The sequence below is a fragment of the Schistocerca americana genome, chromosome 2 (genome assembly GCF_021461395.2).
Source record: "Schistocerca americana isolate TAMUIC-IGC-003095 chromosome 2, iqSchAmer2.1, whole genome shotgun sequence".
Classification (NCBI taxonomy): Eukaryota; Metazoa; Arthropoda; class Insecta; order Orthoptera; family Acrididae; genus Schistocerca; species Schistocerca americana.
In genome coordinates, this window is record NC_060120.1 from 800,082,122 (window position 1) to 800,106,887 (window position 24,766).

Sequence of the window (24,766 nt, forward strand, 5' to 3'; positions counted from 1 at the left end):
CTATGGTCCCTTGGCAGTATAATAAACATTAGCTACTAAGTCAATGTAATCACAAGACATGCCCATTTATGTCACATATTTTGACTGTCGCAAACTCACTCATCAAAACCTACAAGGTACTTCCTGTTGGCCTAGTATCATGAAATTTGGCAAAAAGGAAGGTTTTACAGTGCAACAAAAGGAAAGAATCTGAAAGCCGTAAATCTGTAATGATATATAAAAAACCAAGAAGCTGTAACTTACCAAACGAAAGCATTGGTACGTTGATAGAGACAATAAAAACAATAAAAAACACACACACAAATTTCATGCTTTCGGAACCCAAGGTTGCTTCGTCAGGAAAGAAGGAAGGAGAGGGAAAGACGAAAGGCTGTGGGTTTTAAGGGAGAGGGTAAGGAGTCATTCCAATCCCGGGAGCGGAAAGACTTACCTTAGGGGGGAAAAGGACAGGTATACACTCGCACACACACACACATCCATCCGCACATATACAGACACAAGCAGACATATGTAAAGGCAAAGAGTTTGGACAGAGATGTCAGTCGAGGCGGAAGTACAGAGGCAAAGATGTTGTTGAATGACAGGTGAGGTATGAGCGGCGGCAACTTGAAATTAGCGGATTTTGAGGCCTGCTGGGTAACGGGAAGAGAGGATATATTGAAGGGCAAGTTCCCATCTCCGGAGTTCTGATAGGTTGGTGTTAGTGGGAAGTATCCAGATAACCCGGACGGTGTAACACTGTGCCAGGATGTGCTGGCCTTGCACCATGGCATGTTTAGCCACAGGGTGATCCTCATTACCAAAGGCATCAAGTGAATTGTTATCTACTGTTTTAAATAGATATATTTTGCATTTATTTTTAGTGGTTTTGGTTGATATGGTTTTGAGCCTCACTACAATGACCTTGTTTTCACTAATCCCTGTATCTGTCATGACACTCTCTATTAGATCAGGATTATTTGTGGCTAAGAGGTCAAGCGTGTTTTCACAAGGATTTACATTCTTGTGGGCTCATGATCTAATTGTTCAAAGTAATTTTCAGAGAAAGCATTTAGTACAATTTCAGAAGATGTTTTCTGTCTACCACCGGCTTTTAACATGTATTTTTGCCAACAAATCGAGGGTACATTGAAGTCTCCACCAATTATAACTGCATGAGTGGGGTTCTTATTTGTAATGAGATTCAAGTTTTCTTTGAACTATTCAGCTATTATGTCATCTGAGTTGGAGGGGTCAGTAGAAGGAGCCAATTATTATTTCAGTATGGCTGTTGGGTATAACCTCTACCCATGGTAATTCGCAGGAACTATTTCAACTTCACTACAAGATAAACTACTACCAACAGACACAAACACACCACCATCTACTTTATTTAATCTATCCTTTCTCTGTAAAAATTTTGGCAGTGTTTATCTCCGGCTTTAGCCAGCATTCTGTTCCTATAACAATTTCAGCTTCAGAGCTTTCTATCAGCACTTGAAGCTCTGGTACTTTTCCAACACAGCTACGACAATTTACAACTACAATACCAACTGCTGCTTGGTCGATTCCTGTTGTTTCTTTGCCCTGTACCCTTTGAGAATGGAGCCCTTTTTGATCTCTCCCGAGACTGTCTAACCTAAAAAACTGCCCAGCCCACACCATACAGCCTCTGCTACCCGTGTAGCCACCTCCTGTGTGTAGTGGACACCTGACCCATTTAGCGGAACCCAAAACCCCACCACCCTATGGCACAAGCCAAGGAATCTGCAGCCTACACAGTTGCAGAACCAACTGAGCACCTGATTGAGACCCTCCACTCGGCTCTGTACCAAAGGTCCGCAATCAGTCCTGTCGATGATGCTGCAGATGGTGAACTCTCGCTTCATCTCACTAGCAAGTCTGGCAGTCTCCACCAACTCAGATAGCCAGTGGAAACCAGAGAAAATCTCTTCTGATCCATAGTGACACATATCATTAGTGCCGACATGAGCCACCACCTGCAGTTGACTACACCCTGTACCCTTCATGGCATCAGGATGGACCCTTTCCACATCTGGATGACTCCCCGCAGTACACACATGGAGTGCACATTGGTTTTCTTCCTGTCATTAGCTGCCATAACCCTAAGAGGCTCCATCACCCGCCTAACATTTGAGCTCCCAATGACAAACAATCCCACCCACTGCGCTTGTACGGACCTCTCAGGAAGACTGGCCACTGCCACAACAGGCGAGGGCGCCCTTGCTGGCTCAGAAGTACTCTCAGCAGTGGGCAGTACCTCAAACCTGTTACGGAGGCATAAGGGTACAGCCTTGTGGCCAGCACCAACTTTTGCCTTCCGCCCAGGGATTCGCGACCCCGCCACGGTTCGCCAATCACTGTCAGGCAAGTGTCGACTGGCAGGGACGTCCGAATCCGAGGGTGCAGTGTCATCAGAGATCCCAGGCGATGCTACAGGTTCCAGAGGTGCCAAAGTGCTTGCCTCGGGTGTCCCAATGTCACCGTGGCCCAGGGCAACAGCCTGGAGCCTGTCGATCACGGCCAACACAACTTCCAGCTGTTTACGGATAGTGGCCAATTCCCCCAGAATCCGTACACAACAGGTGCAGTCCCTATCCATCCCTAACAATTTTTTTTTTCTTTTTACATGGAAATGACTGAATAACAATGAAAAGTCACAATCAGTAAGCCAGTGAGAATTTCCTACTAGAGGCAACAAAAGATAACTTCTAAGTTTCCCACAAGGGTCTGTGGTAACACATACACTTAATTCCAAGTCCTATTCTGATGACGAAGATGTAGTCTTCTGTGAAGACGTCCTTGAGGTTGGTATTTGGTGTGAACTGACGCCCGGTGCTGGTTCTAGCCTTAAAATAGTATTGGCCAGCCAATCAGATGTTGGTGTAGTAATACTTCCTGCAGGCCATCTTGAACTCCCTCTGCAGGAAGTAGTACACAGAATGTCTGTTTCCTAAACAGCCGATGTTTACCATTGCTTACGCCTTGGGCATAGACAACCTTGGTCTTGTGTGATGTTGGATGTGTTGCCAGCCCGCAGGGGCTACCTTGGCGACGGCATAACAACGGGTAGTAAAACGTGATGCTACAACTCTCAAATACTATAATACGCCCAAAATTTGTGAATTAAACTATGCAAGTATCCACAAACATGCAAAGAAATTAAGAATTAAACTATAAAACAAATAAGTGAGCTAAGAGTGCGACTTGCTGCTGGCTGCTGCTTATCCAATGGCGGCAGGGAGCTCACTGGCTAGCAGCAACTGACACTGGCCGTTCAAAACAAAAACAGATGACTGACAACTACAAGAATTTATGCCAACAGAAAAATGAAATAAAAATGGCAGACATTAACAACCACATTATGTAATGTTAAAGATCTTTGGAATTTTGAAAATGAACTTCATATGATTCTGACACTATTTGTGTCTCCAATATAGCTTCCATTTGCTTACTAATTCAGACTTAATGGAACTGAAAAGTAATATATAAACTCCTTCTCTCTCTATCTAAACCCATAATTATTTTGTAAATTTGTACACTAATTGTTTGCTAATGTATGATTTTGTTTCTTTTTTCATATAGTATTTAGAAATAGACACTAAATTGTGGCAAAACATCCTGGAAGGAATCACTCTATAGACATGTAGATGTTGTGGGTCAAGTGCCTTCAGAGACAAACAAACTGAACCCAAATAATAAGTGAAACGATATTCCTAGATTTCCAGAAAGTGTTTGACACAGTGCCCAATTACAGATTATTAACGGAAGTACAAACATATAGAATAGGTTCCCAGATATGTGAGTGGCTCGTAGACTTCTTAAGCAATAGAACCCAATATGTTGTCCTTGATGGTGACTGTTCATCAGGACAAGGGTATCAGCAGGAGTGCTGAAGGGCTCATATTTTCTATATACATAGATCTGATGAATATGGTGAGCAGTGATCTGCAGCTGTTTGCTGATGACACTGTGATGTATGGGAAGGTGTCATTGTTAACTGACTGTAAAAGGATACAAGATGACTTAGACAGAATTTCTGTTTGGTGTGATGTATGGCAGCTAGCTCTAAATATAGAAAAATGTAATTTAATGCAGATGAGTACGAAAAACAATCCTGTAATATATGAATACAGGATCTGCTACCTGTTCCCTGACTTCCAGAAGGCCTACGATTCAGTGCACAGAGGAACAGTATGGGAACTCATGGCAGAATATGGAATCCCTAACAAATTCATCAGCCTGGTCAAAACGTATATGGAGAAGATGGTAAGCAGAATGACATGCTCGTTATTGAACTGACGCAAGGTGATGCATTATCTCCACTTCTTTTCAACTTTGTCATGGAAAATGTAGTCAGAGAAACCAAATAAGCATCAAAAGGAAAAACCACAGACAAATCTATTGGCCTATGCAGATGAGATAGTTTTAATAGGAAATAACAGTGATGAAATGGTAGTGCTGTTCAAGTAACAACATGAAACCACCTAAAATAGTTTAAAAACTAATGACGGTAAGAAAGAATAAACAATATTACAGAGGGAAAATATGACTACACAACAACGTGATGACATGCATACAGAAAACTACACTTTCAAGAACACTCACAAATTCAAATAGCTGTGTGTAAATATAAATGACTTTAACAGTAGAGAAGTTGAATACCAAACTAGACTATGGAATGTAAACCAAGTTTAGTTTTCCCTCCAAAAACTTCTAACCTCCAAACATCTGACAAGGAAAACTTGAAACTCTACAGTGCAGAAATATAGATTGTGATCAAAAGAGAAGAGTACTAACTCTCAGTCTTTGAAAATAAAAGTGTACAGAGAAATCATTAGAACGTTTCACAAAGCAACACAAAGATGAATTTGGAGATTGAATGAAGAGCTAGTTAATCTAGCGAATCAATGAACATTGTCAAGCAAGATGTTAGCAGTGGCCTGATCATGTTGTCAGAATATACCCTGGTAGAATCGTGTGTAAGATGTATGAATGGAAGATGGAAGGCTCAAGACTCCCTGTATGGCCAAGAAGTACAAATGGCAAGAAAAGGTGCCCCAGACTACAGAGTGATGGATATCACTGGATGCAAAGAGGCAGGAAGAACTGGAGGCAGATGGTGCGAGTAGGGCAGTATCATGTCCTAAGGGATCCAACAGTGTGAGGGAGCAATAACGTAATTATTACTGGTTACTTTTTGATACTGCAGTATTGGTAAAAATTTATGATGAAAAGGATTAACATAAATTTAATTTCCAAATGAAATAACTCTGTAATGCGTATATTTGATGTAACTGCCATAGGTTTAATTCTGTATTCTTGATAACTTGTCATTTAGTATGTTTTGACCCCTCAGTTTAATTTGGATGATGCTGCTAGCTATTGGCAATATCTGTCTGTATAATCCAATGATGTAGCAAGGTGGAATAGCTCCCACTTGCTACAATTGTACTCCTTGAACAGTTTTTTGTTTTGCATGATGCACAGTGTACAAACTACAAATATTTAAAACTGCTAAATTCTTATTCATGTAATAGGAGAGAACATGGTACCTTGGAACAGTTTTAAAGCTTTTGCCTCCAGCCAGTCCAGTAATAAAAGTTTAACATATTTTGTCCATCCATTTTGAAATGATAGCATTTAGTTTATGTGTACTGCACTCTTTTTTATGCAAAATAAGGTTTTTTATGAATGTGAAAAACTGTTCCATGGTACAGCATGTCATGTACATAGGCACAAGTACTCTACTCAAAAGTGTTGTAATTGTATGTGTGTTACACTATTACTCTACAATACATGAATAATCAGGAAATGAAACTATATTGACAATAAGTATTACTGTAAACCAGTTGCAAGTTGCAAACATTTTGAAATAGAAGCTATTGGCAACCAAGGCAAATTTTCATTGCAAGAGAGGGGAAATCTTTAAGATGTTAAAGAAACTCAGTTCATTTGCAAATATAACTTGTCTCATGGTAGAAGACCTCCCATTTCAACATACAAGATGGGGCATAAGTAACACGGTACAGCTCAACTGCCCACACATGATGAAGCTAATGTTAAAAACATACCATTTAACTCTGTATCTGAAGAATTAAGAGTATTAGCCACATTGCTGTAATATATCTTACAGCAACTAAGTATGTAGAACTTATAATATTTGCAACTGCTGCACAAAAAACAGCCTCAAGTTTCACAGCAACAAATACAGCAGAAAACACTGGAAACTGCTTATGGTAGTCTCTAGTGCACCTTCTTTGATGTGATTGTAAAATATGTCACCACACTGAAACACTGACCAGAAAACATCATGTGTTTCTTGGACAACACTCTCCCCTGTTTTACAAAACTTTATTATTCATAGGAATGTTTTCAGGCTACTGATGCTAAAAGAATATTTAGTTTATATGGAGACATTTTATCTGAGGAAATATTTTTTATTCTAGAATTATGTAAACCACTTGCATTTAAAAATTTTACTCCCTAATAACTGATTGTTTCAAAACTGACATGGCTTATTTGAAACTCCTCATTTTCCTCTCTCAAGCAAGCATTTTACTTCTATGATAAACTGATACTTCAAAAGTTATTCATATTCAAAATTTTCTTATTCCAGAATGTTTGACATTTACGATGCAACCTTGTCAAAATTCTACTGTTATAGTTTTGTAGTAATAAGTTTTCTGATTTCAAAAATGAATAAATTTCCTAAAGTTACTAGTTAGTTCATTATTTATACAAATTATAAACTGAAACTTTCCATAAAATTCTAGGCGGTCTTTGAAAATCGCGGTGTACAGAAAACTTCCACATCGTAAAGTAGTACCTGTAATTTTGCTAATTTCTGATTATACATTTTATAGTTACAGTAGAGCGTCGATTATCCGAACGTCGGTCAACCGAATGACCGCTTAACCGAACTGTGTACTCGCTCGCACCTGTTACTCTCCCACTCTACCGTCCATCATCCCCCTCACTCCCAAACCAAGTTTCCCACAGTAGTTGCCGCACTGGGCCACCGCTGGCGGAACATTGCTTCTAATGGGGCCTTCACAAGGCGCTGCTGACCAGCCAAGCCGCCAGTCACTGTGTTTCAATAATCAGCACACTCCTGTCGGCTTGGCACTGGCAGTAGAAGTAGCGGCAGTATCAAAGCTGTTCACAGCAACAGCTGTGCCAGCTTAGAGTTGAAGCGTGCCGCTCCGCGCAGTTTGAAGGATTGCGCGCCCCCAAGAAGAGCTTCTCACGGTGCAGTCACCTTCTGTTCTCTGTTACGACCACTTGTGTGCTGCTGCGTGTAGAAGTGAACTTGACAATACAAAATGCTTAAACGTAAATGTGTTGTCCTTTCTATGAGGGACAAGTACGAGATTATTGAAAGGTTAGAAGAAGGTGAATCTGCAACCACTTTATCCAATGAGTACAAGGTGGGGAAGTCGACAATTACGGATATAAAAAAACAAAAGATGAGCAAAGCAAATTTTTTTAAACATTAATTTTGTATACTGTGTGTACTGTTCATGCAAAATGCGTATGTAATATGTATATATTTTTGTTTAATAAACTGTGCCATATACTATATATTCCTACTGAAGTTGCCTTTGTATGTTACTTTTGTATTACTAAAAGAGATGCCTGTTTTTATGAATTAATTTACTGTACAGTACTTCTTTTTGGCAAATAAACATGTACACTTCGATTATCCGAACAAACCAGTTTTCCGAACACCCATGTCCCCCAATTACTTCGGATAATTGACGCTCTACTGTAATTCAGATAACTTCACAACCAATTCTATTTTCATCGTTTCTTTTTTTTTTTTTTTTTTTTTTTTTTTTTTTTTTTTTTTTTTTTTTTTTTTTTTTTTTTTTTTTTGGTAACAGTCTAAAACAAAATAGCTTAGTATTATAATATCACATCATTTACATGCTGTGTGTGTCTTTACATAGGTGTAATGCAGAAAGCATCAGTCATTTATGGGTGAGCACTCAATCAATACAAATACTATCTTAGTCAGCAATGGTTAGTCAATCAGTGTTCTGTTCATTATGCTTCTCATTTTCTTCATTCATTAGGTTCATTATGTGAGAGTTGGACATTAAGTTAGTATACTCACTATGTTCTTACCAAGTTGCACAATTACTAGTCTTTATCACTTGTGAAACCTTTTTATAGCTTGTCAAACTTACCGATTAGTGTTGTGAATCCTATAATAGGATATTCCAAGCAAGCTCTAACAGTATGTGTATATGTATGTCAAGGATATCTTCCCAGGCCCCTGGATCAATTCCAGTCAAATTGGCATAAAACAGCAAACTTGGCGATTGTCAGCAATGTGGTGTTTATAAACTCCTATTAACTGTGATACAGGATAACATGTTTTTCATTCCTTCCTGTGTAGGATGGCCAGCACAGCAGAAATGGTTTCCCCACCCCTGATGTGTACCGTGCCCAGTATGACAGTGTTGTACAGTAATATAAGCTTGCTTTATTGTCCTGTTATCTGGGGGCCATATGTGCAGATGGGCATGGCTGTGGGAGTATAAATGGACAGGGGGGGATAGACAGAGAGAGAGGGGGCAGGAGAGAATGGATAGGTAAGGAGGGGATGGACAGGGGCGGGGAGCAGAAATGGAGAAGGGATGAGGAGAGAGACAGACAGAGTAGGCAGGAGATGGACAGAAAGGGTGAGAGAAGCTGGAGATGGACAAAGAGAGATACTCAGGAGCAGGAAATGAACGGAGTAAGAGGGGGGGGGGGGGGGGGGAGGAGGAGGACAAGCTGGGGAGAGAGAGAGAGAGAGAGAGGGGAGGAGGAGATAGACAGAGAGAGATGACAGAGGAGTAGAACAACTAGGGGAAAGGAGATGGACAGAGAGAGGGTGTATAGGAGGAGATCAACAGAGAGAGGGGGCTGGAAGGTTTGGATAGAGGGAGTAAGTAGGAGGAGATGGGCAGAAGTGAGGGAGAAGGAGATGGGCAAAGAGGTGGGTTGGAAGAGTTAGGCAGAGGGAGTGGTGAGGAGAATGGGGGCAGAGAGGGGGCAAGTAGGTCATGGGCGGACAGGGGAGCAATGAAAGGATGGACCATGTGAAGAGTACTGACAGAGAGAGAGGGAGGAGGGACGGGATGGTCAGAGAAAGGAGGAGAAGGAGATGGTCAAAGTGGGGGTGGAGGAGATTGAAAAATATTGGGGAGAGGAAAGGATGTGTGTAATACATGCATGCAAAGCTGTGGGGAAAAGGCTAGTATACACTGATCAGCCAGAAAATTATGACCACTTACCTAATAGCCGATATGTCCACCTCTGGCACAGATACTAGTGGCGATGTGTCGTGGCTTTGAAGCAAAGAGGCCTTGGTAGGTCGCTTGAGGGAGTTGGCATCCCTTCTGCATCCACAGATCACCTAATTCCCATAAATTTCAGGGAAGGGGGCGATGAGTGGTGATGCCACATTCAATCACACCCCAGATGTGTTTGATTGGGTTCAAATCTGGTCAGCTGGGGAAATGCACTTCAATAGGAATTTGCCACTGAATTCCTTGACTTCTGGCCTTGAGACGTTGCACATTATCTTGTTGAAAAAAGCCACTGCCATTGGGAAACACGATTGTCATGAAGTGATGTACTTGGTCGCAACCAGTGTTGGTTGCTGTTGTGATGCCGTGTATGTACTCCACTGGACCCACGTAAATGTTCTCCAGAGCATAATGGATCTGCCACCAGCTTGTCTCCATCTTGCAGTACATGTATCAAGGAGCTGTTCAGCTGGGAGACTACAGATTCACGCCCTTCCATTGGCATGATGAAGGTATCGGGATTTATCAGACCATGCAATGCTCTGCCACTGCGCCAACGTCTAATGCCAATGGTCATGTGCCCATTTCAGTTGTAGTTGCTGATGTCACGGTGTTAACAATGGCACATGCATGAGTTGTTGCCTGTGGAGGACCATTGTAAGGAGTGTTCAGTACACTCCGTGTTCAGAAATGCTTGTACTATGCACAGCATTAAAGTCTGATGTTAGTTTTGCCACAGTTTGCCACATGTCCTGTTTTACCAGTCTACCCAGCCTACTATGTCTGACATCTGTAATGAGGGGTGGCCGCCCAATCCCACAACGTCTGGGCATGGTTTCACCTTGGTTTTGCCATGTGTGGTAACACTCACCACAGGATTCCTCGAACACCCAACAAGTCATGCTGTTTCAGAAACGCTCATGCCGAGCCAACCATCACAATCTGCTCTTGGTCACATTCAGATAGATTGTGTGCCTCTCCAATTCTACACGCAGACAACGTCCTCACTGATGCTACATGCACCGTGTGTGTGTCTGATTAGCAGTCATTGCTCGCCAGATGCTGCTGCTATCGCCTTGATGTGTTTACGTTGATAGTAATCAGTGGTCATAATTTTTCTGGGTGATCAATGTATGTATAAAGCAGGCTGTATGAATGTATGTTTGTATCTCTGGGATCTGCTGCCAAACCCCTGGCTCAATTTCAACCAGATTTGGCACACAAACAGCAAACTTTACGAAAATCAGCACTCTGGGGTTTATAAGCTCCTAACTTCAAAAGGAGTGGAGATATGGGCAAAAACGAGTTTTTTCAGCCCTTGACATACAGAGTGCCTGAAAGATGTGTGTTGTGCAGGAATAGCAACACCCTGTCTTTTTGACCTGCACTGCTGGGAAGCCAACCCATTAGGGGCAAGAAACTGTTTACAAGCCACTGACGTATACGGTGCCCTGCATGACAGGCATATTATAGTGGTGGCGGTAGTAGTAGTAGTAGTTGCAGCCTGCTTTATCAACCTGTTTTGCAGAGGCTACACATTTGTTTGGGCATGGCTGGGGGATCTTAGCAGTACCAACATTCATAATGTAGTCAGTCTCCACAGTCTTGTAAATAGCTGGATGCCAGCAAAACACATGATGCATGGATAGGAGGCATCTTGATGAATGACCAATACAGCTAGTGCAACTAGTTATATAGCAAAGCAGAGACTGGACAACACAATACACTAGTAACAGATTTTGTGCTGCGGCTAAAATTATTCTAAGCTGAGTTATCATGTGTGGGCAGTGAGGTAGATCTAACACAATCTGTTGACCATGCGGATTGGCTTATCAGCAGCCAGGGTCAACAGACCAGGGATGGACAGGGAGAAGTGGCAGCAGAGGATGAGCAGGGAGAGAGGGGGAGGAGATCGGCAAAGAGACAGAGGTAAGGAGGAGATGGGCAGAAAAAGAGGGAGAGGAGGACATGGGCAGAGAGAAGGGAGGAAGATATGGACAGAGGGAGGGGGAGGAAGGTAGGGTCAGCAGGCATTATCTTGCTGCAATGTAAGTCCAGGATGGCTTGCTAGAAAGGGCCACAAAAATGTGGCCTAGAGTATCATTGTGCTGTAAGTGTGCCATGGATAACAACCAAAGGGGTCCTGCTATGAGTAGAAATGGCACTGCAGACCATCACTCCTACTTGTTGGGCCTTATGGCAGTTGGGTGAGAGTCAGGTTGGTACCCCACCTGCTGTCCAGGGCGTCTCCAGAAATATCTTCACTGGTCAGTGGAGCTCAGTTTGAAGCAGAAGTCATGACTGAAGTCAATTCTACTTCAGTCAATGAGATCCCAGGCTGAAAACATATCTAGAGATGCCCCAGACAGTGGGAAAATATGAACCTGATTGTCACCCATCATACAGCCTGGCAACCAAGAATGATGGCCTGGTGTGCCATTTCTACTCTTAGAAGGACCTCTTTGGTTGTCGTGCACAGCACCCTTACCGCACAGCGATATGTCAAAAATATTTTATGTTCCATTTTGATGCCCTTCATGGCAAGCCATCCTGGGCTTACATTTCAGCAAGATAATACCTACCTGCATATGGTGATAGTTTTTACAGCTTGTCTTTGAGCTTGCCAAACCCTACCTTGGTCAGCAAGGTTGCCGAATCTCTCTCCAATTAAGACATTTGGAGCATTATGAGTGAGGTCCTCCAAACAGCTCAGGATTTTGATGATCTAACACACTAGTTTGACAAAATTTGGCATGACATTCCTCAGGAGGACATCCAACTTTTTTCTTTATCTTAGAGTGTATTTTTCAGGGGCTAGTTTAACACAAAATGCAAATCCCTAAGGAATAGTTTACTAATATCTAGAGCAAGTAGGAAGAGAAAAGTGCTTTATTGTGTAAAGTTGATAATTTCAAGAACATCTCTGCAGATCATTCTCACGTGTGTGGCAGGGGATGTACCAGTTGGGACTGTTTCTTTATGTTCTGTTCATGGAAGAGCAGTGAGAGGTAAGGAGATAATTTTTATGCTGACAGTGAAAGACTGTTTTGTAGGTAAAACATCCTGTCGTGGGATTCTGCACTAGCAGCCATGAAGTTTTATGCAGGCTTTTATTTACTTATTTTTTAACTCATGCACAGTATGTTAAGTTGTATTCATATTTATGAATATTAGAAAAGGCGAATATCTGTGATATGCACAACAACAATGTAAGATATATAAATTATTTTGCAAATATGTCTGTGCATAGGATTCAGATTTGAGGTTGTCTGTTGCTGTCAAAGTCTTTATGAGGTTACCTACAGACCTAATGTAGATCACAGAGATTTCACAGAAATTTAAAAATCAGTGACAGTCTTTAATATTAGCCACCTCTGAGTAATATGTGAATATCACAATTTTCATACTATTGCACTTAGCAATATTCATCGCATTCATTGTTCCAGTATAAATATTACTATTTTCCATCAACAACCATCCATGTCCTGACATGAGAAATAACCATTGGTAGATAAACAGCAGCTGAACAGTATGACCGTAAACACAGCAGATTTTTCCATTGCATCATACCTTGCTGCTATTTTAAACAGGCAATTGCCATTGGTTAATACCACTCTAGTAAAAGGTTCTCCAAAATTTGTGCTAGTTTTGAATCATGTGTTATATTTTTGTTTGCCAGTTGAACACATTGTTGTGCATCATTTCGGTTTCTATGAACAGTCGAATTGTTCCTCCAGTCTAACTTTCTTTATTGTATGTCAAACCATCAAGCAGTTTGCTCTTGTACAACATGTGCTAATAGCAAAAAAGTTTTATCACAATGGAGAAAGACGTACAACAACTGAGATGTGTCACATAATTCTAGGATGCAATGAAGCATCAAATCAATCAACAGTTCGTGGAGAGCTTGTAAAGTTCAATGAAACAGGTTTAACAGTGAACGTTACAAGTTCTGGGAACTCTTGTTCTGGCCAATCTGTGCGAAACGTTGGGGTGATTTGTGATGTTAGTCTGTTAGACCAGTGAAGTCAGTTTTTTCCTGTTCGCAAGAATTGGGCGTAGTATATTCTTCGGTATAGCGAATTCTACAGTATGATCTCCATCACTACATCTACAGAAGTCAATTAATGCAACAAATTGTAACATTACAAATTACCAGCACCACAGTAGAAATTTTAGTTTATCATTTTGTGATATGCTTCTTTGAAATTATGAGAATGAAGCAGTTCAAAAATTTGTGAAATCAGTACTTATGATCTATATATATCTTCTTACCAACTAGGCTGGTATTACACTGTCATACTTAGTTGTCAAAGTTGATATATCAAATATTAACATCAAAGAAATTTGGTAGTGTAATAGGGAACTTTGTCAAATCTTGCCTTTTGTCAAATAAATATGATGAAATCTAGGGCCTCGCTGTACATTTTATCATAAAAGTCATTCATATTCTGTTCATGGCAATGTAAAATGTAACCTCTTGAAGTGCTGGTATCATTATAGCTATCAGAAGTCTGCAGTATGTTTGTAAACATGGCTACAACATTTAGTTGGTGTGTTCCTTTGACTCTTTTGAATAACCTTGCTTCAACTAGGGTGGGAGGTGAGCAAGGGGTACAGTGCGTGCTATTAATTGTGTGCTGATGTGCAGGTGGGATATGCTGCAGGCGACTTCAAATCCACAACTGCAGCTACAGCCATCCGCTTCTACATCTGGAAACATCCAGGCAGCTTTTCAGCAAGCCAGAATAGAGGAGGAGCTCTCTAAAATAAAATAAAAAATTAGCTCTTCATTCTACTTTTTCTATTCTTGAACTCTGGATGCCACAGGTTACAAAGTGCTTCCTCTGTTTTGTTTCAGTGACAAAATACAAATTTCACTGAAAAAGCTCTACACCATTATACAATACACTTTAAAAACTGTCAGATGATATGTCTTTACAAATAGACCTTACTGGCTCACAGTTATTTCTTGTTTAAAAAAGTGCTGAGAAGATGTTCCATTATGATTCTAAGTGAATCAATCTAAATAGTGTTTTACACTTTGTGATATACACTTGACTGAGAAAATATAGTATAAAAAGTTAATTTATACATTAAAAACAGATCAGTTCCAGTTAAAATAAAAGTATATTAGTGGATTTTTGTGCCAATGTCGCCACTGAATGTTCACTTTTTCACTAATTTCATCATACCCTTCGCCACTCTGGTCAGAATATCCAGCTTCCTCCTCTTGAAGATTTTTGTAAAATGTGTGATATTGTCGCTGTTCCTTGATGACGCCCAGTGTGACAAATGTCCAAGAGGGCTTTTGTTTTCTCTTCCAGAAGTTTTGGTGCTCAAAGGTATTTCGGTTCCAACTGGAAAACTGTATTAGAATTTTTAGATTTTTTGGAAACTGGCAAACTTTTGAATTGTTGATCATGGAAATGTTTGAAAAAGATATGATTAACATCACTTTAGCGATATTGAAATTATGACACTGTAAGTCATTTTACTTGATTTCCTTTACTGTCACTTTTGCATATTTTCCAACTGTTCCTTCTGCATAGCACCAAAATCCAGGAAGTCCTTCTGGTCCATTTCGACAACTTCATAAAGCCTTTGTTTTGAAGCAGTCTGAACAACAGTATACCACACTGAAAGGTGATAGAAGTTAAACATTTTTTGCAGCCCTCTCTATACTGTCACACTCTATTAAACAATGGCAACGATAAAAGAAGTATTGCTATATCATAGGAATGTTCAGAGTTTGTACAGCATGAAGAAACATGGTGCTCAAACTGACATTTTGATTTTGTCCTCCACAGGCATGTCGGAGAACAAAACAACTGGATGGCCATGTGCAATCTTTGGAGTTCTTGAAATATACATGACGCTACTTTGATTGATTTGCATTTAGCTACACCTTTGTGCCACATTTAATTTCTAGCTTTCCTGGTATCAGGATTGTGTACTGTGAGACTGTATACAGCTACAAAATGGTCTTCGCTTACAGCTTTTACGTAAAATTCCAGTAAATGGCATTCTCCTGCATGGTCCTGCTCTTTCATTTAATTTTTTAGATTTATAACTATCTCTTTTCTCTTTAGCTGTTCTGAGTGCTGATCTTGCTCTCTCTCTTGATTTTCTTCGGACAGATTTTTAAAGTGATAACAGTGGTCACATACATCTTTTCTAGGTACATGTAAGCCTAGGTTAAACTGTGTATTGAGTACTTCTCTGTAGATCCAATATTCTTCAGCAGTGACCTGTTCATCTTCACAAAGTTTCTTATATAGTTCGTGCATTAGTTATATATTCAAATCTCCTGGTAAGAACAGTCACACAGTGCACTGTTGACAGTAATGTGATGGAACAGTAGGAAATGATTTTATATGGTTCCTTATTTTCTCTCTTGCCTCGTCGGATCTCCTTATGTCAGGATGATGATGACGACTTCCCTTGTCAGCAGTTAAAATCTTTCATCATCCAGAATGCATGGAACATCCACCTAGCTGAAGATCTTGCTACACTTTCTCAGACATTTGGAGCAGTTCTTGTACTTAAATACCGTATTTACTCGAATCTAAGCCGCACTAGAATCTAAGCCGCACCTGAAAAATGAGACTCGAAATCAAGGAAAAAAATTTTTCCCGAATCTAAGCCGCACCTGAAATTTGAGACTCGAAATTCAAGGGAAGAGAAAAGTTTAATTTAAGGCTGCACCTCCAAATCGAAACAAAGTTGGTCCATTGTAATATGAGACACAATTTAGGTCGAATGAATGACGATACAGCTGCAGTAGTTTGGTTCGAGTCGTAAGCTTAGCAGTTAAGAAACTTCCTGGCAGATTAAAACTGTGTGCCCGACCGAGACTCGAACTCGGGACCTTTGCCTTCGCGGGCAAGCGCAAGAGCACTTGCCCGCGAAGGCAAAGGTCCCGAGTTCGAGTCTCAGTCGGGCACACAGTTTTAATCTGCCAGGAAGTTTCATATCAGCGCACACTCCGCTGCAGAGTGAAAATCTCATTCTGGAAACATCCCCCAGGCTGTGGCTAAGCCATGTCTCCGCAATATCCTTTCTTTCAGGAGTGCTAGTTCTGCAAGGTTCGCAGGAGAGCTTCTGTAAAGTTTGGAAGGTAGGAGACGAGGTACTGGCAGAAGTAAAGCTGTGAGTACCGGGCGTGAGTCATGCTTCGGTAGCTCAGTTGGTAGAGCACTTGCCTACGAAAGGCAAAGGTCCCGAGTTCGAGTCTCGGTCGGGCACACAGTTTTAATCTGGCAGGAAGTTTCATATCAGCGCACACTCTGCTGCAGAGTGAAAATCTCATTCTGGAAACATCCCCCAGGCTGTGGCTAAGCCATGTCTCCGCAATATCCTTTCTTTCAGGAGTACTAGTTCTGCAAGGTTCGCAGGAGAGCTTCTGTAAAGTTTGGAAGGTAGGAGATGAGGTACTGGCAGAAGTAAAGCTGTGAGTACAGGGCGTGAGTTGTGCTTTGGTAGCTCAGTTGGTAAAGCACTTGCCCGCGAAAGGCAAAGGTCCCGAGTTCGAGTCTCGGTCGGGCACACAGTTTTAATCTGCCAGGAAGTTTCATATCAGCGCACACTCCGCTGCAGAGTGAAAATCTCATTCTGTTAGCAGTTAAGCTTTACCAGGTAGCCATTGCTACGCATCAGGCGCTCGGTCTGTATTTATATGGGTACCCTTCCTTTTTCACGTGCTTCGTCTGGTTTGATTTGATTGCTTATTTTTCTTTGATCTGATACGTGCCGTTCTCTTTGTTATAGGTGTTTACGTCACTCTAAGCTGAAAATGCATTATTGTACTGTGTCATGCATTGTTTGTCGCATTCTGATAATGAGTGTTTACGGCCTGTCTCCGCTCGCGGCACGGCTTGCTTTTGTGCGCGCTACCACCTGTTACAATAATAAAAAAAAGAGACGAATTGTCTCATAAGTGAAACAATGGCAAAGACTGATATTTTTTGTTACTTACACTGCTGCTTTCTTCGATAATGATCACCACGAACCCAATAATAGACTGTGTATGATAGAAGATGTTCGAACGAGAGTTTAGGGAAAATTTTTAGTACATTACATTCTGCACAGAAATTAGAGTCATCTTAGATTTAAAAATCTAGTCAATTGCCGTGCTTCGTTTCTGACTGTATCACTATTAGGCATAAGAATAATACGTATATAAACATGACATGATATACATATTCTTCCGCGTTTGCTGTTGTCTCACTCTAGTTTCGTAGTTTCTTAGGCAGACAGGATTTAAATGAGATAGCAGCAAACACGAAACAATACATGGCAAAATGTTTATATTCGTATCATTCTTATGGTGAAGAGAATACTGCATGTGATTCACAATTCATAAAAGCTCCTATTAGCAACCATCTCTTCTCATAGGTAGGAAAAAATTCAGAACGTAGAGCTGGCCATAATGACAAACATCCCGAACAGTCTTGCCAGTCGGATTTTCGTAGTACATTGAAATGCTGCTACATTCTAAGATGAACAATACGAAATTTGTATTTACTTTGTTGGATAATGTATGTAAATGCAGTGGTCGAAACTCGAGGTGGAGAGAAAAGCTCGTCTTCCACCTTTTTTTTTTAATTTATTTACTGACGCAGAGGTCTTGGCGCCAGTATTTATCTTTGTGCCTGCAAAGCATGCATGTGTAGCGCTACATATATTCGACGGCAGAAGTTAGTTGTGGCGGCACCTACCAACATTTTTCAGAACTTCTGCTTACTTTGCACTCGATTGTAAGCCGCAGGCAGTTTTTTGGATTACAAAAACCGGAAAAAAAGTGCGGCTTTGTGTATGCCTTTCCTGACTGTCTATTCATTTTTCTTAAATACCATCTGGACTTATCAATCTTATGAGAAAGAAAGTTGCCACTCATCATATAGCAGAGATGCTGAGTCGCAGGTAGATAAAAAAAAAAAAAAAAAAAAAAAAAAAAAAAAAAAAAAAAAAAAAAAAAAAAAAAAAAAAAAAAAACCAGTTTTCACACTTAAAGCTTTTGGCCAATGGCCTTTGACAACAATAGACACACACACATTCATGCAAATGCAACTGTGTGTATGAGTTGCGTGTGTGTGTGTTTCTGTGTGTGTGTCTATTGTTGACAAAGGCCATTGGCAACAAGCTTTAAATGTGAAAATTTTTTTGATCTACGACTCAGCATCTCCGCTATATAGTGAGTGGAAACTTTCCTTCTTGTAATATTGTTACATTCCATCCTGGATTTTCCATTGTTTGATTCTGGACTTATCTGTGTTCTTACTTCATTTTATATCTAAAAGGAAGTGCACACTAACATTAACCTCTTCACAGTGGATCCTTTAAGAAACTGAACAAAATGTGACACGAGAATGAAACCAGTGCTGACAGTGTTTACAAAGAATAATCATTGTTTTGTCTAGCATTTCTCCACTTTCTGATATTCATGGGGGAAGTGCAATAGCTTGAAACATCATACATAAACTGTTCTGAGATCTGATGAACAGACAAATGATTCAGCAGTGAGACGTGATGCAACATTTTGAACTGATGTCGCAAGAATTATTATTTAGCTACTAGACAACATATACTTCTCTTCTATACTAAAGCCTGACAACCAGGAGTGATAGTGTGGGGTGCCATTTCTATTAGCTTTGTCATGTGCAGCACCCTTAATGCACAGTGATATGTTAACAACATTCTATGCCCCATTTTGTTGGCTTCATGGCAAGACATCCTGGGCTTACATTTCAGTAAGAAAAAGCCTGCCTGCACATTGCAAGAGTTTTTACAGCTTGTCTTCATGCTTTCCAAACCCTACCTTGGTCAGCAAGGTCGCTGTATTTGTCCCCAGCTGAGAATGTCTGAGCATTATGGGCAGGGCTCTCCAACTATCTCCGGATTTTGATGATCTAATTCACCAATTGGATAGAATGCTGCTTGATATACCTCAGGAAAACATCCAACAGATCTATCAATCAATGTCAAGCTGAATAAATGCTGACATAAAGGCCAGAGATGGACCAACACGCTATTGACTTGTTCAATTTGTGAAGCTCTTTCTCTTCAAAAATTCATCCAATTTTTCTGAAATTGTAATCATTTATGTGTCTGTACATATACACTACATATACTGATCTCCATCACATCAGATAATTCTTCATGGTGTGTCATTTTTTTGGTCTTAGTGTGTACATCTCATTCACTTCATCTAATACCAACAAAACTACTCTTATCCATGTGACATTTCAGACTTTTTAGCATCATGCTAAATTTCAAGAGTGTTCAAAAATTTTATTGTTAACAGATAAAAATGTTTCATGGAGGAAAAGAAAAGAACTATAGAAGTCACAAATGATTATGTAGAGGACATTAACCGCTCTTTGATAAATAGAAAAAATAAAAGTTGCATAAATTTTCTTCGACCTCAGAAAGATATTCAGTAGTGTGTACCACTTTCTACTGCTTGAAACTGTAAAGTAAAGGGATCAGGGAAAATGGTTTGGAGTGTATCAGGTCATATCTGACATACAGAAAACTAAGGGGTTGTTGTAGCTTCAGATTATGGAAACTATTTCTCACTATGGAAAACAGTTTTACATGGCATCCCAAAAGATTCAGTTCTAGGCCCAATTCTTTTGCTCTTTTATGTAAATGACTTATATGTATATTTAAATTCTCAATCAGTACTATTCATAGAAGATAACAATGTGCTGATTGAAACAACTAGCTTGGAGCAAGTTCCGTCAAATAAAATCTGCCTGGTGGCTTCCCCTTTCATTTCTTTCCCCCAATCATCTGTTTCTTTTCGACTACTGAATTACAGTCTCCCATCACAACAAAATTTTCATCTTCCTTAATTACTTCAATAATTTTCTTGTCTCACCATACATCATTTCAATACCTTCATCATCTGTGGAACTGTAGTTATTGTGGTCTTCATTCCTGAGACTGGTTTGATGCAGCTCTCCATGCTACTCCATCCTGTGCAAGCCTCTTCATCCTTCTGAATCTGCTTAGTGTATTTATCTCTTGGTCTCCCTCCACGATTTTTACCCTCCACGCTACCCTCCAGTACTAAATTGATGACCCCTTGATGCCTCAGAACATGTCCTACCAACCGATCCCTTCTTCTAGTCAAGTTGTGCCACAAACTCCTCTTCTCCCCAATTCTATTCAATACCTACTCATTAGTTATGTGATCTACCCATCTAATCTTCAACATTCTTCTGTAGCACCACATTTCAAAAGCTTCTATTCTCTATTTATCGTCCATGTTTCACTTCCATACATGGCTACACTCCATACAAATACTTTCAGAAACGACTTCCTAACACTTAAATCTATACTCGATGTTAACAAATTTCTCTTCTTCAGAAACGCTTTTCTTGCCATTCCCAGTCTACATTTTATATCCTCTCTACTTCTCCCCAAACGGCAAAACTCCTTTACTACTTTAAGTCTCTCATTTCCTAATCTAATTCCCTCAGCATCACCCGACTTAATTCGACTACATTCCATTATCCTCGTTTTGCTTTTGTTGACGTTCCTCTTATATCCTCCTTTCAAAACACCGTCCATTCCGTTTAGCTGCTCTTCCAAGTCCTTTGCTGTCTCTGACAGAATTACAATGTCATTGGCGACCTCAAAGTTTTTATTTCTTCTCCATGGATTTTAACTCCTGCTCCGAGTTTTTGTTTTGTTTCCTATACTGCTTGCTCAATATACAGATTGAATAGCATTGGGGAGAGGCTACAACCCTGTCTCACTCCCTTCCAAACCACTGCTTCCCTTTCATGTCCCTTGACTCTTATAACTGCCATCTGCTTTCTGTACAAATTGTAAATACCCTTTCGCTCCCTGTATTTTACCCCTGCCACCTTCAGAATTTGAAAGAGGGTATTCCAGTCAACATTGTCAAAAGCTTTCTCTAAGTCTACAAATGCTAGAAACGTAGGTTTGCCTTTCCTTAAATTTTCTTCTAAGATAAGTCATAGGGTCAGTATTGCCTCATCTGTTCCAACATTTCTACGGAATCCAAACTGATCTTCCCCGAGGTCGGCTTCCACCAGTTTTTCCATTTGTCTGTAAAGAATTCGCATTAGTATTTTGCATCTGTGACTTATTAAACTGATAGTTCAGTTATTTTCACATCTGTCAACACCTGCTGCTTTCTTTGTGATTGGAATTATTATATTCTTCTTGAAGTCTGAGGGAATTTCGCCTGTCTCATACATCTTGCTTACCAGATGGTAGAGTTTTGTCAGGACTGGCTCTCCCAAGGCTGTCAGTAGTTCTAATGGAATGTTGTCGACTCCCGGGGCCTTGTTTCGACTTAGGTCTTTCAGTGCTCTGTCAAACTCCTCACATAGTATCATATCTCCCATTTCATCTTCATCTAACTCCTCTTCGATTTCCATAATATTGTCCTCAAGAACATCGTCCCTGTATAGACCCTCTATATACTCCTTCCACCTTTCTGCTTTCCCTTCTTTGCTTAGAACTGGGTTTCCATCTGAGCTCTTGATATTCATGCAAGTGGTTCTCTTTTCTCTATCTTACCCGTCATGAGATAAGCCTCTACATCCTTACATTTGTCCTCTAGCCATCCCTGCTTAGCCATTTTGCACTTCCTGTCGATCTCATTTTTGAGACGTTTCTATTCCTTTTTGCCTGCTTCACTTACTGCATTTTTGTATTTTCTCCTTTCATCAATTAACTTCAGTATCTCTTCTGTTACCCAAGGATTTCTACTAGCTCTTATCTTTTTCCTACTTGATCCTCTGCTGCCTTCACTACTTCATCCCTCAAAGCTGTCCATTCTTCTTCTACTGTATTTCTTTCCCCCATTCCTGTCAATTGTTCCCTTATGCTCTCCCTGAAACTCTGTACAACCTCTGGTTTATTCAGTTTATCCAGGTCCCATCTCCTTAAATTCCCACCTTTTTGCAGTTTCTTCAGTTTTAATCTACAGTTCGTAACCAATAGATTGTGGTCAGAGTCCACATCTGCCCCTGGAAATTTCTTACAATTTAAAACCTGGTTCCTAAATCTCTATCTTGCCATTATATATCTATCTGATACCTTTTAGTATCTGCGGGATTCTTCCATGTATACAACCTTCTTTCATGATTTTTAAACCAAGTGTTAGCTATGATTAAGTTATGCTCTGTGCAAAATTCTACCAGGCGGCTTCCTCTTTCATTTCTTACCCCCAACCCATATTCACCTACTGTGTTTCCTTCTCTCCCTTTTCCTACTCTCGAATTCCAGTCACCCATGACTATTAAATTTTCATCCCTCTTCACTACCTGAATAATTTCTTTTATCTCATCATACATTTCATCAATTTCTTCATCTGCAGAGGTAGTTGGCATATAAACTTGTACTACTGTAGTAGGCGTGGGTTTTGTGTCTATCTTGGCCACAATAATGCATTAACTATGCTGTTTATAGTAGCTTACCCATACTCCTATTTTTTATTCATTATTAAACCTACTCCTGCATTATCCCTATTTGATTTTGTATTTATAACTCTGTATTCACCTGACCAAAAGTCTTGTTCCTCCTGCCACTGAACTTCACTAATTCCCAGTATATCTAACTTTAACCTATTCATTTCTCTTTAAATTTTCTAACCTACCTGCCCAATTAAGGGGTCTGACATTCCACGCTCCGATCTGTAGAACGCCAGTTTCTTTCTCCTGATAACGACGTCCTCCTGAGTAGTCCCCACCCGGAGATCCGAATGGGGGACTATTTTACCTCCGGAATATTTTACCCAAGAGGACGCCATCATCATTTAATCATACAGTAAAGCTACATGCCCTCGGGAAAAGCAAGGCCAGATCAGTCAATCATCCAGACTGTTGCCCCTGCAACTACTGAAAAGGCTGCTGCCCCTCTTCAGGAACCACACGCTTGTCTGGCCTCTCAACAGATACCCCTCCGTTGTGGTTGCACCCATGGTACGGCTATCTGTATCGTTGAGGCACTCAAGCCTCCCCACCAACGGCAAGGTCCATGGTTTATGGGGGGGTCTGTGGAACTAGTAAACATAAAAATTTGCACTACTGCTACTGTGGTGAGTATTGTCTCAGGAGAAACAAGAGCTGTAGCTACCCTTGCTTTCAGCAATTCTCAGTACCGTGATAGCGAGGCCATGTTGACTAATGATACGAGGCCAGATCAGTCAGTCACCCAAAGTGTTGTCCCTGCATCTACTGAAAAGGCTGCTGCCCTCTTCGGTAATCACTGATCTCTCCACAAATACCCTTCCATTGTGGTTGTACCTATGATATGGCTGTGTGAAGTGTTGAGGCACACAAGTCACCCAACTTTTGCTAGGTTCATGGTTCATGGGGGTTACGAATTGAAATATTCTTGGCTTTTCAGTAATTAATGTTCATCATGTTTGAGACAGAGATGTAACATGCCTCTGCCAAATAGAAGAGATGGTTTCATTTGATGGCTGAGTGTGCCTTATCTGGGATTATGTGGCAACTACACCATTCCATAGCGTCTATATAACTTGCCATTACAAGATGTTAGCTGTCAGTTAGCTAAATTCTCAGTTAATACAAATTGGCAAAAACAATCTAAAGATGACCTGTGGTTTGTTGGTTCCTGCAAGAAGCAGATGGAAAATGTCAGGCTATAAGACATGTAAGAAAGGATTTTTAATAGGATTGGGCTATATAGAACAAATCCTGAATAAAAAAGTTATTTAAAATATAACTGGTTTTTTAAATTATTTTGTCTTTTGTGATTTTAATATCTTGTCATGGTATTCTTGCAATCAGTCTTCCTTTTACATAAAGGGTGAACTCAAAGACCACTGACAAAATTTCAGAGGTTATTTAGGAAGATCTTTTGAGTATTTGGAAGACAGGAATTTTATTTCTTTATTTAGTCCAAGAATAATTTTTAGTACATTATTTATACACACGATATAGGACAGGGGTAAACATAATTAATTTATGATTACAGCAGCCATTGTGACTACATGGTCAACACAATTGGAGTGCATAATAATATAAATTGACATACTACGTTGCTTCACCACATGACAGCTGTGGTTATTAGGAGGGACACATGATAAGTACAAGGTAACTTACAGTGTAGAGTGACAAAATACATAATTAACAATATTTGGGAAACGAGGTTTACTTATTATGATGTTCCAGAAATTCAGAGACAAAGCAGAAGCAGTGATCAAGCAAGACCTGTTTCAACTTTACCTTCAATGTTTTTAAAGTCGGCAGGCATTTTAAGTAACAAGACATATGGTTATTAACATAACTCCAGCATGATACACTCCTCTTTAGCATAAGTTTGTACTTACTGTGTTTACGTGTAGGTTCAGTTTCTGCCCAGTTTTATATGCATGCACATAACACACACATCAAAAAAAGTTTTGCATCACCCCTGTTCCCAGAACTCCTGTAGACAGACGTTGACTGTGG

The 24,766-nt window shown here is 40.2% G+C and overlaps 1 protein-coding gene across 1 annotated transcript in view; it reads right to left on the bottom strand.

Moving 5' to 3' along the window:
- LOC124594447 (uncharacterized protein C18orf63-like) overlaps positions 1–24,766 on the bottom strand; it is a 127,778-nt gene that overhangs the window by 18,095 nt on the left and 84,917 nt on the right. The window lies entirely within an intron of this gene.